Here is a 12,542-nt window from a genome sequence, read left to right as displayed (position 1 = left end):
AATTCCTAGCATCCATATGACAGCTCACACTTGCCCATGACTTTAATCTGAAGGTTTTTTATGGCCTCTGTGGGTATCAGCCATGTACACTGTACACAGATACAGAAAAAAAATGAGCACATAAAACTTTTAAAAGTAAATAAATTGGGGGGAGGGCGGTAATGGGGGGAGGATGGGGAGGGTAAGCCCATATAGAAGGGGAAGGGGAGGGGTTAGGGAGATGTTGGCCCGGAAACAGGGAAAAGGAATAACAATCGAAATGTAAATAAGATATACTCGTTAATAAAGAAAAAAATAAAATGTAAAAAAAAAAGTAAATAAATTGAAATGGAAGTCAACACACAAACTTCATCCCATGAAGCCATTGTTACCATAATACCAAAGACTAAGAGAAAATTATAAATCAGTTTTCCTGTTGAACATAGATGCAAAATTTCTCAATAAAATTCTTACAAGCCAAATACAAAAATACATTGAGATCACATACCATATCTGTGTTGGTTTTATTCTAGGGGTCCAACATCTACAAGCTAGGGAGGGTAATACAACACTTAGACTTAAGGGTAGAAATCACATGATGATCTCAACAGATGTGGAAAGACCTTGAACAGAGTTCAACATCCCTTCATGATGAAAGCCCAAAGAGAGTAGCACTAGAAGGCCTCTCTCTCTCTCTCTCTCTCTCTCTCTCTCTCTCTCTCTCTCTTTTAAAAGATTTATTTATTTATTATGTCACTGTCTTCAGACACACCAGAAGAGGACATCAGATCCCATTACAGATGGTTGTGAGCCACCATGTGGTTGCTGGGATTTGAACTCAGGCCTCTGGAAGAGCAGTCAGTGCTCTTAACCGATGAACCATCTCTCCAGCCCTAGAAGGCATATCTCAACATAGTTCTGGTGATAGATAACAAATACACAGCAGAGCTTTCAATGGGATTATGAGTCTCTCTAATGATAGAGGGACTCTGAATACTGAGCTCAGTGTGCTAACCTGAGACCTGACAATAATAGCTCCTTGTCACCCTTTCTCTTCTCAACTCTATTCTTCTCTCTCTATTTTGTGAAGAGAACTCGTTAGTGCTATGGACTTAGCCTCTTTCCACCTGTGTCCTGGAAGACCAGAGTGTGGGGCAACAGGAGAGGTAGTGAGAACCCCGATTCTAAAGAAAACCCTGCAGGTAGAGTATTTGTTAGCCCATCTTAGTACATTCACAGTAACTTACTTCTTCCTAAGTCAAACTTTGTGGTTGCTGTCAGCTTCCACAGGCTCATGCAAATCAACTATTTATGGCCAATAACCAATCCTTATCTCCTGGAGGAAGCACTTTCACTGACAGTCTTTAAGCTTTACAGTTTCAAGCAGACTAGTAGATGTAAATTGACTTGCCTAAGTCACATGAGTTAATGGTAGGGCCAAGCTAAGAGTTCAGATGTTCTTCCCTCAGTCCAAGGATGTTTCCACAATTCCATCACCCCTTCCTCAGATTTACTCATCCTTGGTTTATGCAACACTGTCTCTTGAGTCAAAATTACTCCCATAGCTTAGAAATAGATAGGATATTCCATTAGCATTTCCCTTTTTGGCTTTATACAAAAGGGCCTAAAAATAATATAGCCTATTAAAGTGCAGGGCCTTCCTGGGGCGATCTTCTGCCCTCAAGAATTGTGTTAGTAAACCAGCATCCCAGGAATCCCCAAGTAATATACCCTCAATTGAGATGCATCTGCAATTGGATAGTGAAAGTATAAAATCCAGTGGGAGACTCCATGGATTCAGAATGGCAATTCTAACTAGATAAAAGTTCATTGAGATGTATAGACTTTGGATCCGGTTAATTTCAATGTGTGGTGGTTTTTATTTGGTGTGGTGGTTTGAATAGGAATGCCCCCCCCCAACAGGTTCATATTCATGAATGTTCACGGCATGATGCTACTTGAGAAGGATTGGGAGGTGTGGCCTTGTGGGAGGAAGTGTGTCACTGGAGGTGGGCTTTGCTTTTCAAAAGCTCAAGCCAGGTTCAGTGATTCTCTCTTCCTGCTGCCTGTGGGTTGAGGTATAGAACTCTCAGCCACTACACCAACGTCTGCCTCCTTGCTTCCTGCCATGACTAAATCTCTGAAACTGTAAGCAAGCCCAACTAAATGGTTTCCTTTCTAAGGAATGGTCACGGTGTCTCTTCACAGCAATAAACCTTTAACTTAGACGTTTGGCTTTATAATAAAGTTTATTAAAAATTTTGAAACATGCACCCATAGCTCTGATTCAAAGGTTATCATGTTACACATCTGGAATGTGAATTATGGTAATGAATACTCTGGTGTGACTCATGCTATGTTCTAGAAACAAATAAACAGTGTCATTGTCAAATCCGACTGACGGTTCTTTTCCACTCACATGAAGAGTCACTTCATATGTGTTTCACCTCCCGTTCTACACATGAATGGATTAATAAAAGGTGCAGAAGTAAGCAATGTAGCAAGTTAGATAGTAAATCCTATGCCCATTAATCTGGGTTCACAGCCTGAGCTAACCACCTGTGAATTGGTGAGCTTGGGTAAATTATGTAACCTCTTCTCATTTACATATGAGTGTTATTTAAAATTGTCACATGAAATAATCTATGAAATACATATACATACATTCATATGACCCAGCCTTAGGTATTTTGCTAAAACAATATAAAATGGACTAATAGATAATACTTGATATATTGAATTCATAGATATCCACTTAACTAATTTCTTCCACTTCAAGATTTTGTTCAAACCTCACCATCTCTAACCATATAACTATCTAACTTACTATGTAATTGTATTTTTTGCCTGTTTTATATAGTCAAAACTCTCTGTCTTTGTCTCTCTCTGTCTCTCTCTCAGTCTCTCTCTCTCTCTCTCTTTCTCTCTTATGTCTAGAAAGTATCTGGATCTTAGAAGTTCAGTAAGTTTATTAGCTATTGGCTGAGTGAATTAATTAGTATATTTAATTAAATGGTTTCATGTGATACAAAAAAAATAGAAATCACCAGGCCATACCTCCATCCATTTTTTCATATTTTCTGCTACATTAAGCTAACGTTTAGTAATGGCTATGTTTTCATATGTGCAAAATATAACTATAAATGCATACACATACACTATGTAGGAAGGTTGTATTTTCTTTATGCAATAACTTAATCCTGTCAACAGAGTATAATCTTTTTTTCCTTCCTCTATTTTGAGGCAATGTTTATTTCTAAAGAAATACAAGTTTCATTACATATTCCACAGACCAAGAATGCCCCGGGGTGAAAGTCCAGAAAAAGCTCTTTCTCAAAACTCCCAGAGTCAATTCGAGTTTTGGCCCCAAACCCAAATGGCCTCCGTCCCACACTGAACCATTTGCCACGGAACTTGAAAATGGTTGAAAGTGCTTTTGAGCTGCACCCAGAAGGAAGCAGCCTTTTATCTAAATCAAACCTGTGGACTACTACTTAGCCTTGGAAGGGGACTTGATTCACTTATTCATAAACATTCACTCAATTAGCTCACTTCCTACTCTTCCACAGGCATGGAGCTACGTCCTGGTTATCTATGACTGAAGGACAAATTTCCTTCTTTAAAGGATTCTAAATTCAGGGTAGTAATCAACAAGGAAAAGGGACATTACGGACCCTCCTGGACTCTGTCAGTGTTTGCCCCCTGCTGAGCCTCGATGATGCCTATGAAAGACTTTGTTCTCTTGTAGGAACATCCTGGCCTTCCTGTCTGCCATAGGAGGTAACTAACACCTGAACACTAGATCTTTTGATCTCAGCTTTAGTTTCAGTTTCCATTGCGTTTCTACTTAGTGGTTGCGGTATATATTCTGTGTACCCAGTAAAAGCTTTGGCAATCATTTTCTTGAAGCATGAGTGACCTGAGTCTGTTTCTATTTAAATCTCACAGGCCTGTGCCTGGTTCTCAGTATCCTGATGATGCAGGCATCGTTAAATGGAGGTCCCGCCGAGATCAGGTAGAGAGGAGTACCTGAAAAGATCGTCCCAGGAAGCCGGCCGGCGAAGGAGGGACACATTGGAGAAAAATGGGCTAGGAAAGGCCTCAGTTGGCAGGATACAGAAGGAGACCGCGGGAATTGAAAGCACATGCAAAGAAAAATAAAGATTTGAGCTAGTGGTGAGTAAACCTTGTGAAAAGGGACAAGGTAATAATGGTAAAGTGTTTTTGTGTATGTGTTCTTTTATGCTTTTAGTCTTTGGTCCCTGACTAGAGAAAGCACTCCCAGTATCAGGCAGCAACTAAGCAGGTGCTGCTCTCCTTGGCAGGAGACAATCCTTCTGCCCAAATCTGGCTCAGCCCTTATGAGAAGCAATTAACCCAAGACGGGCAACTCTTTGGGACCAATCCTCACCTAAGACAGAGGGCTCTGAGACTGGCAGAGTTTCTCAGAGACGGACAAGAGATTGGCATCTCAAAGTGTCCTAAGACAGGCGCTGCTTAATAAAAAATAAAAAAGGGGGACTTGTTGGACTCTCCTGGACTCAGTCAGTGTTTGCCCCCTTCTGAGCCTCGCTGATGCATGTGAAAGCCTTGGTTCTCTTGTAGGAATATCCTGGCCTTCCTGTCTGCCATAGGGGGTAACCACCTGAACGCTAGATCTTTTGATCTCAGCTTTAGTTTCAGTTTCTGTTTTTCCATTGTGCTTCCACTCAGTGGTTGGGGTATATATTCTGTGTACCCAGTAAAAGCTTTGGCATTCATTTTCTTGAAGCATGAGTGACCCGAGTCTGTGTGTTTCTTTTTAAATCTCACAGGCCTGCTCCCAGTTCTCAGTATCCTGACGATGCAGGCATCGACAATGCAGTGCACGTGTCTTTCCAAAGCTGACCAGAGGATACTGAAGGAGCTCCATAGGTTAGCACATATTCACTCTGTAATTCACTCTGTTTGCCACTTAGTTTGCCTGTGGACAATTAAGTTTTCAGGTTCCAAACAATGCTGTTGTCTGCTCTGAGGTGGCAATTGCCTGTGACCTAAAGGGAAGAAATCAAGTGTATTGTTGATGTTATTGCTACTATTATCATCATCATTTTGTGTGTGTGTGTGTGTGTGTGTGTGTGTGTGTGTGTGTGTGTGTGTGTGTAGTATATGTACAGGTGTAAATGTGTGTGTTGACCAAACTGTCAACAGCCCTTGTTGTATTACTATTTTGAGACAGGGTCTTGCTCTGAAGCCCCTAGAACTGGCCTCCAACTCTCCATGCAGCTCCATCTTGTCTTGTACCTGATGTAATTCTCTTGTCTCAGCCTCTTAAGTGCTGGTATTACAAGTTTAAGCCACCAGACCTGGATAATCACTGTAGTTTTATAATGACCTGAAGAAAAAAGAACAATCTACAGAAAGGTCTTATTCATAAAGTAATGTGAGTTAAAATAATGTGTAAAACTCAAACTAACAGAAGAAAAATGAGGGCAGCATCTCGAACACATGGGCACTGGAAAAAAATTCCTGAACAAAACACCAATGGCTTATGCTCTAAGATCAAGAATCGACAAATGGGATCTCATAAAACTGCAAAGCTTCTGTAAGGTAAAGGACACTGTGGTTAGGACAAAATGGCAACCAACAGATTGGGAAAAGATCTTTACCAATCCTCCAACAGATAGAGGCCTTATATCCAAAATATACAAAGAACTCAAGAAGTTAGACTGCAGGGAGACAAATAACCCTATTAAAAAATGGGGTTCAGAGCTAAACAAAGAATTCACAGCTGAAGAGTGCCAAATGGCTAAGAAACACCTAAAGAAATGTTCAACATCTTTAGTCATAAGGGAAATGCAAATCAAAACAACCCTGAGATTTCACCTCACACCAGTGAGAATGGCTAAGATCAAAAACTCAGGGGACAACAAATGCTGGCGAGGATGTGGAGAAAGAGGAACACTCCTCCATTGTTGGTGGGATTGCAGACTGGTACAACCATTCTGGAAATCAGTCTGGAGGTTCCTCAGAAAATTGGACATTGAACTGCCTGAGGATCCAGCTATACCTCTCTTGGGCATATACCCAAAAGATGCCCCAACATATAAAAAAGACACGTGCTCCACTATGTTCATAGCAGCCTTATTTATAATAGCCAGAAGCTGGAAAGAACCCAGATGCCCTTCAACAGAGGAATGGATACAGGAAATGTGGTACATCTACACAATGGAATATTACTCAGCTATCAAAAACAATGACTTTATGATATTCATAGGCAAATGGTTGGAACTGGAAAATATCATCCTGAATGAGGTAACCCAATCACAGAAAAACACACATGGTATGTACTCATTGATAAGTGGCTATTAGCCCAAATGCTTGAATTACCCTAGATCCCTAGAACAAACGAAACTCAAGACGGATGATCAAAATGTGAATGCTTCACTCCTTCTTTAAAAGGGGAACAAGAATACCCTTGGCAGGGAATAGAGAGGCAAAGATTAAAACAGAGACTGAAGGAACACCCATTCAGAGCCTGCCCCACATGTGGCCCATACATATACAGCCACCCAATTAGACAAGATGGATGAAGCAAAGAAGTGCAGACTGACAGGAGCCGGATGTAGATCGCTCCTGAGAGAAACAGCCAGAATACAGCAAATACAGAGGCGAATGCCAGCAGCAAACCACTGAACTGAGAATAGGACCCCCGTTGAAGGAATCAGAGAAAGAACTGGAAGAGCTTGAAGGGGCTCGAGACCCCATATGTACAACAATGCCAAGCAACCAGAGCTTCCAGGGACTAAGCCACCTACCTAAAGACTATACATGGACTGACCCTGGACTCTGACCTCATAGGTAGCAATGAATATCCTAGTAAGAGCACCAGTGGAAGGGGAAGCCCTGGGTCCTGCTAAGACTGAACCCCCAGTGAACTAGATTGTTGGGGGGAGGGCGGCAATGGGGGGAGGGTTGGGAGGGGAACACCCATAAGGAAGGGGAGGGGGGAGGGGGATGTTTGCCCGGAAACCGGGAAAGGGAATAACACTCGAAATGTAAATAAGAAATACACAAGTTAATAAAAAAAAAAAAAGGAAAAAATAACGCGTAAAGATTTATTCAGCAATGGAGTCCCTACCGTGCAGCACACACGGTTAAAGATGCAGAGGTACTTGAATGAGAAGGCACAAAGTAGTTCTCAGATAGCTTACAGCACAATTTGCTTGGCATAAGCAACCAAATAAAGGGTAGTGCATGAACTTACAACCTAATCCTGACCGGGTCCCACTTACGGGATTCACCTGGCCCACACAAGTAGACGGAGGTTAATTTTTCTAGGCTCCAGCTGCACAATTAAGATCAACAAAAATGGAGGCTGGAAATGATCAAGGTGGACAAGGGGACAGAAAAGACACATTCTCTGTATCATTAGCTGTTTTAGCTCTGGATTTCTAGGAACACCACCTTTTATATACAAGAACACTGTGCCACCCTATACCAGTATGACAAGAGAGCTGCCATATTTGAGGGCATTACCCAGGATAGAAAATGGATCCGCAGAAGGTCCCCTACAGTTTACCCTAGGGCTGTGTTTATTCTTCTATCACTTCTCATAATACTCTTTGAAAAAGAGATCTGAACTATCTGACCTCCCTCAGAGCACTGCTAGTATTTTGCTGATCAGGTAAAAGACTAATTAAAAGGAATAAGTAGTTAGCTGGTAACCCTGGGCAGATACAAGCACTCAGAAATGGGAGGGGAAATCTCTGGAGATTCAGGAGTTTGCTACTTCAGTAAAGTTTGGTGTGTGAGGGGGTCTTCAAAGAATGAGATACCTGACTTTATCTCTCATTCTCTGCCTCATTAGGAAGCCCAAGTCTAAGAAGCCTCTTGGGTTCCAGAAGCAACACATTCTGCTGTGTATATAACAATGTCATAGTATGCGGTCAGAGATGGCACTGTTCACCATGGCAGAGAAACTTCCAGAACAGGAGGCAACTAGTCATATTGCATCTGTAGTCGGGAAGCAGAGAACAATGAAGGTTGCTGGCTAGCTCACTTTCCCTTTTTTATTCAATCTGGTTTCCCTGCCCATGGGATAGTACTGTCCACATTCATGACGAGTCCTTCCACCTCAATATTAACCTACATCTAGAAACTCCACCCAGACATGCTCGGAGCTTAGTTTCCATAGTGATTCTAAAGCTCATCAAGTCGGGGAGATTAACTATCACAGATCCCAGAGGATCTAATAATTCTGTAGGGCTAGAATTCCTGGTCCTCAAAGGAACAGAACAGGGAGTCCTGTTGCTTTGCCACATACAGTTTCAACTCAGACCCTTTGCAACCCTTATGTCCAGAGAGCAGTAGGCAAAAAGTAGAATCATTACCGAGGCAGGGGTAACTGATTCTGAGCAGAAGACAGAAAGGCCTGTTTTTGTACAGTTGAGGGCAAGGATGCTCATGAATAGAAACCATGTATCCACTTACCCGAGCACCCCTTGGTAATTACCTACCATCGGCAGATGTGAGCTACTTCACCGACATTCTCTTTTGGAGTTTCTCTTTAGAACAGGGACTATAGAAAATACAGAGGACCTGCTTCTGACCTGTGTGGGACCTATGGGGCAAGAGATGGGTGGACAGTGATCATGTGTATTGCTCTCAGCTCTCTTCAAGAGAACTGGATGCAAGGAGGGCGCTGGTCAATAGTCTCCAGCTGCTGTACCTTTGGATGCATCCAAGTGTTCAGAGTCACAGTACAAGCAGGCTGGCCCCAGCCAGTGATTAAAACAGAGATAGGTTCCTATAGCTGGGCCATTTATGCCTAAATGTGAAAGTCCTTGGGTGAGCAGCTGTAGTGGCTCCTGGTTGTCAACTTGACTATATCTGTAATTAACTACAACCCAGTATTGGAAGGCTCACCTCTGATCCTGATCTCGAGGCTGGGAGATACAAGTTTCTGACCTGGATCTTGGTATAGAGATTTTGAGGCAAAGTGGCTATGAATTCCAGGAGCTTAAGGCAAGGAGATCTCTGAGTTCAAGGTCAGCTGGGACAAAGCAAATCCCAGACCTAGGTGCAGTGCTGCATACCTTTAATCTGGGACACACCTTCTGTTGGAGACTTACACAAAGACATTGGAAGAAGGAAGAGGCTCTCTTTTTCGCCTGCCTGCCTGCCTTGTGGGACTGAGCCACTGCTAGATCCTTGGACTTCCATTCATAGCTGCTGTTGATCATTGTTGGAGAGTTGGACTACAGACCGTAAGTCATCAACCAATTCTCTTATTATATAGAGACTACCCATAAGTTCTGCGACTCTAGAGAACCCTGACTAAGACAGCAGCCTTAGATCTGGATCTCTACTAACCTTACCAGAAGGACTATGGAGTTTCCCTGTGGACTAGGATCCCATCCATCTGGCCCTTCCTTCTCTCTCCTTTTATGTGTGGCAGAACTGCACCATAGCCTGAAAGCTCTTCCCGCCTACTTCTGCTTTGTTCCATCCTTTATGGGTCTTGCCCTCCCCAAAGTCACTGCGTGTCTTGCCTCTTCTTGGTGACTGCTTCTTGAGGGACTGTAAGTGACACAGAGCAGAGAGAGCTCATTTCTTGGAATGGAGGATAAAATTCTATCTATAGATTCTAATCCAGCAAGTAAGAATACCCAGCACACAAACGTGAACCTGAGGGAACCGGCTTAGTATTAACAAACCAGTATAAATGTCTGTGGGGGCAGTTAGTCCCAATGCCCCAGCAGGTAACGCCTTACATGGAGAATACTTAAATTCAGGAGTCGTCTACAACTCAACATCCCCAAGGCAGGGACTCTCGGTCAATGCCGAGGCTGAAGTACTGCAGGAAAACTAAATTCCAGTTAAGTCCCGAGGTCAGAAAGAGAGATTATTAAATAAAATGTTGGATGAGTCAGAACGCAGGCCTTCTTCATCGCATGAGCTTCAATCTGCTCTCCCCCACGGTTTTCTGACTACAGGGCGTGAGCATTTCATTTTGTAGAGCCAGTAGGTTTTTCAGCAAGGAGGGCTTGTGAGTTAAGAAACATTTATCCATGCCAAGTTTTGGCTTGGTCTCTTATTTATCATTTAGATTTTTCTTGTTACAAAAAAAAAAAAAAAGCATTAGATATTTTTCGTGTGCCTTTCCTTCCAGACTTGGTGTTTAGAAAAGGCATGTTCTAGAACTGCTGTGGTTTCCTCTGAGAGGCAATGGGATAGCATGCATGAGAGATATCAAAGTAGAGGCAAACACATGTATAATCGAGCCTCCTTCAATCACAACTGAAGATCCTACAAACCCAATGCCTGATATCAAGGTATGTGCGTGTACCAGGCAGGCACTCAAAAGATCTATCCTCAGCTTTGTATTGTTTCCCCCTAAATATAATTAAAGAATCTTTTAGAGTACTCATCACAGCTGAGTAGCTTAATCTTCAAAAGTGACCGGGCTCAAAGTTCTTTCATTAAGACTAGATAAAGGTGAGATTTTAAATTTTTGATTAAATATTTTAAAAAAATGATAAATAGCAGAAGAAGGAAAACGAAGCAGGATATGCACATACATTTGTTATAAGTTATAAGTAAAGGTAGACTAAGTGTGATGGGGCTGGCATGGGAGGATTATGAATTTGGGGCTAGCCTGTGCTGCATGGGAATACTAACCCATCTCAAAACGAGGCATGTCAATATTATGAAAAGAACAGCTAATGTATGCTAGTGAGTTTGTGCAGGCTCTCCGGGATTAATCTCACTTATTCCAGACAAGAACCACCCTGTTAGATAGGATGTCACTGCTGCACTCTGACATTTATGTTCTCCTTCTTGTTTGCCTTCTTGTCTCCCAAAGAACAACCTGGAGAGAGAGAGAGAGAGAGAGAGAGAGAGAGAGAGAGAGAGAGAGAGAGAGAGAGAGAGAGAGCAGAGAAATGTGGAGAACTCCCATGGGTTCTGCCACAGGGCTAGCCTCTATTTATTTAAAATAGAATTTGAGGATCCTGATCTTAGCTGTGGTGATTTCGAAAGTACTCACTAAGTGCCAAAGAAGCCAACTTTTTAACAAGTTCCACAAGTGTTCCTGATGTGCGTGCACCATGTTTGGAAACTGCTCAGCAGGAGGATTTCTGAAGTTGCTTTTAACCTTCCCAGGCAGCTATTCTGTGCTTATTGCCATGACGACATTTACAAACATCTCGCTAAGGAGCAAGGGAAAATCTAAATGGTTTTAAAGATGTTTCACTTAGTTTACAAAGTTTACAAAGTCCCGTCACTCCCATATAAGGACACGAGCTTGTCTCATAGGTTGTGGTGTGGGAGTCAACTTTGTTGACTAATAGGTCTGGTCTGGAGTTTCTCTCTAGGAAACAGATCAACACTATCAGTCTTGGATGGGTCAGGCCTGCAAGCTTACTTTAGACTTGCTTTACATAGGAAAAGGCTGGCAACTGTAGAGAAATGAATACACAAGCAAGATTCTCCCTGCTTCCAGCTACACCACAAGCAGTTGACAATCTTTTGAGCTCTCAGTAAATGTCCAGTGGGTCACTGAGGGCCAGTTAGGTTATAGCAGAGGGAGGGAAGAAGAGGAGAAGGAAGATGAGAAGAGAGGGCTTAGAAAACAACCAGAGAAAAGTACACAAGGGGCAGTCTTTTTTTTCCTGAATCTACTTGAAAAAATAGGCCATTGATAGGATCTACGGTTCTTTTATTAAACTTTTGAAAAACTACATCTCTATTTATTTTGTGTATAATGTGCATGTGTGTCTGTGTGCATCTAGAAGTCAGAGGATAACTTATGGGAGTCAGGATTTTTCTACCATGTGGCTTCCAGATATGAAACCTGAGTCAACTTTACTAGCTAAGCATCTTGCTTGCCTAAAATCTGGGGTTCTTTGGTACTCCAAAAACCCAAGATTCTTGGTTTCCATCTCAATTTGGGGCAAAAATTTGGGTAGAAGCAAAACTACAAGATCAGCAGTGGGGTCTTCAACCTAAAGATAGTTTATGGGACTGGAAAGACGGCTTATCTGTTAAGAGCAATTACTGCCCTTCCAGAAGGCTGGAGTAGAGCTCCAGCACATGGTTTGGTGGTTCCTAACTCTGTAGAGCTCCAAATCCAAGAGATCTGATGCCCTCTTCTGACTTCTGAGGGCATACATTTACACACACACACACACACACACACACACACACACACACACACACACACATAAATACAAATTTACAACAGTTTTGGAAGGGAGCCATCTCAGGATATTAAATTACTGCAGTTGTTGCCTCAAAGTACAGGGTAGGGGCCTATCTCCTTTGAAGCTCCCCCCTAAAAAGGATGAAAAGAAAAAGTGAGGAGACAAAGGGTTCTCAAATTGGATTTTGCTCAATTATTTTTCAATAACATTTTCACCCTATTTCTGAGCATTATAAAATATGGGCGTTACCAAACACCTACATAGTGAGTGAGCAGTCTATCTACCACAGCTTGTCCCTCAGATGTTGCTGAGGCCTTTATGGACAGCGAACTGAAGACAGACCCACATTCAGCCACTGCAAGGTCTTTCCCAGTTAGT

Source organism: Rattus norvegicus, chromosome 2 (genome assembly GCF_021556685.1).
Source record: "Rattus norvegicus strain SHRSP/BbbUtx chromosome 2, alternate assembly SHRSP_T2T, whole genome shotgun sequence".
In the NCBI taxonomy this organism is placed as follows: Eukaryota; Metazoa; Chordata; class Mammalia; order Rodentia; family Muridae; genus Rattus; species Rattus norvegicus.
The sequence above is the reverse complement of the archived record's forward strand: the minus strand, read 5'-3'. Positions refer to the sequence as shown.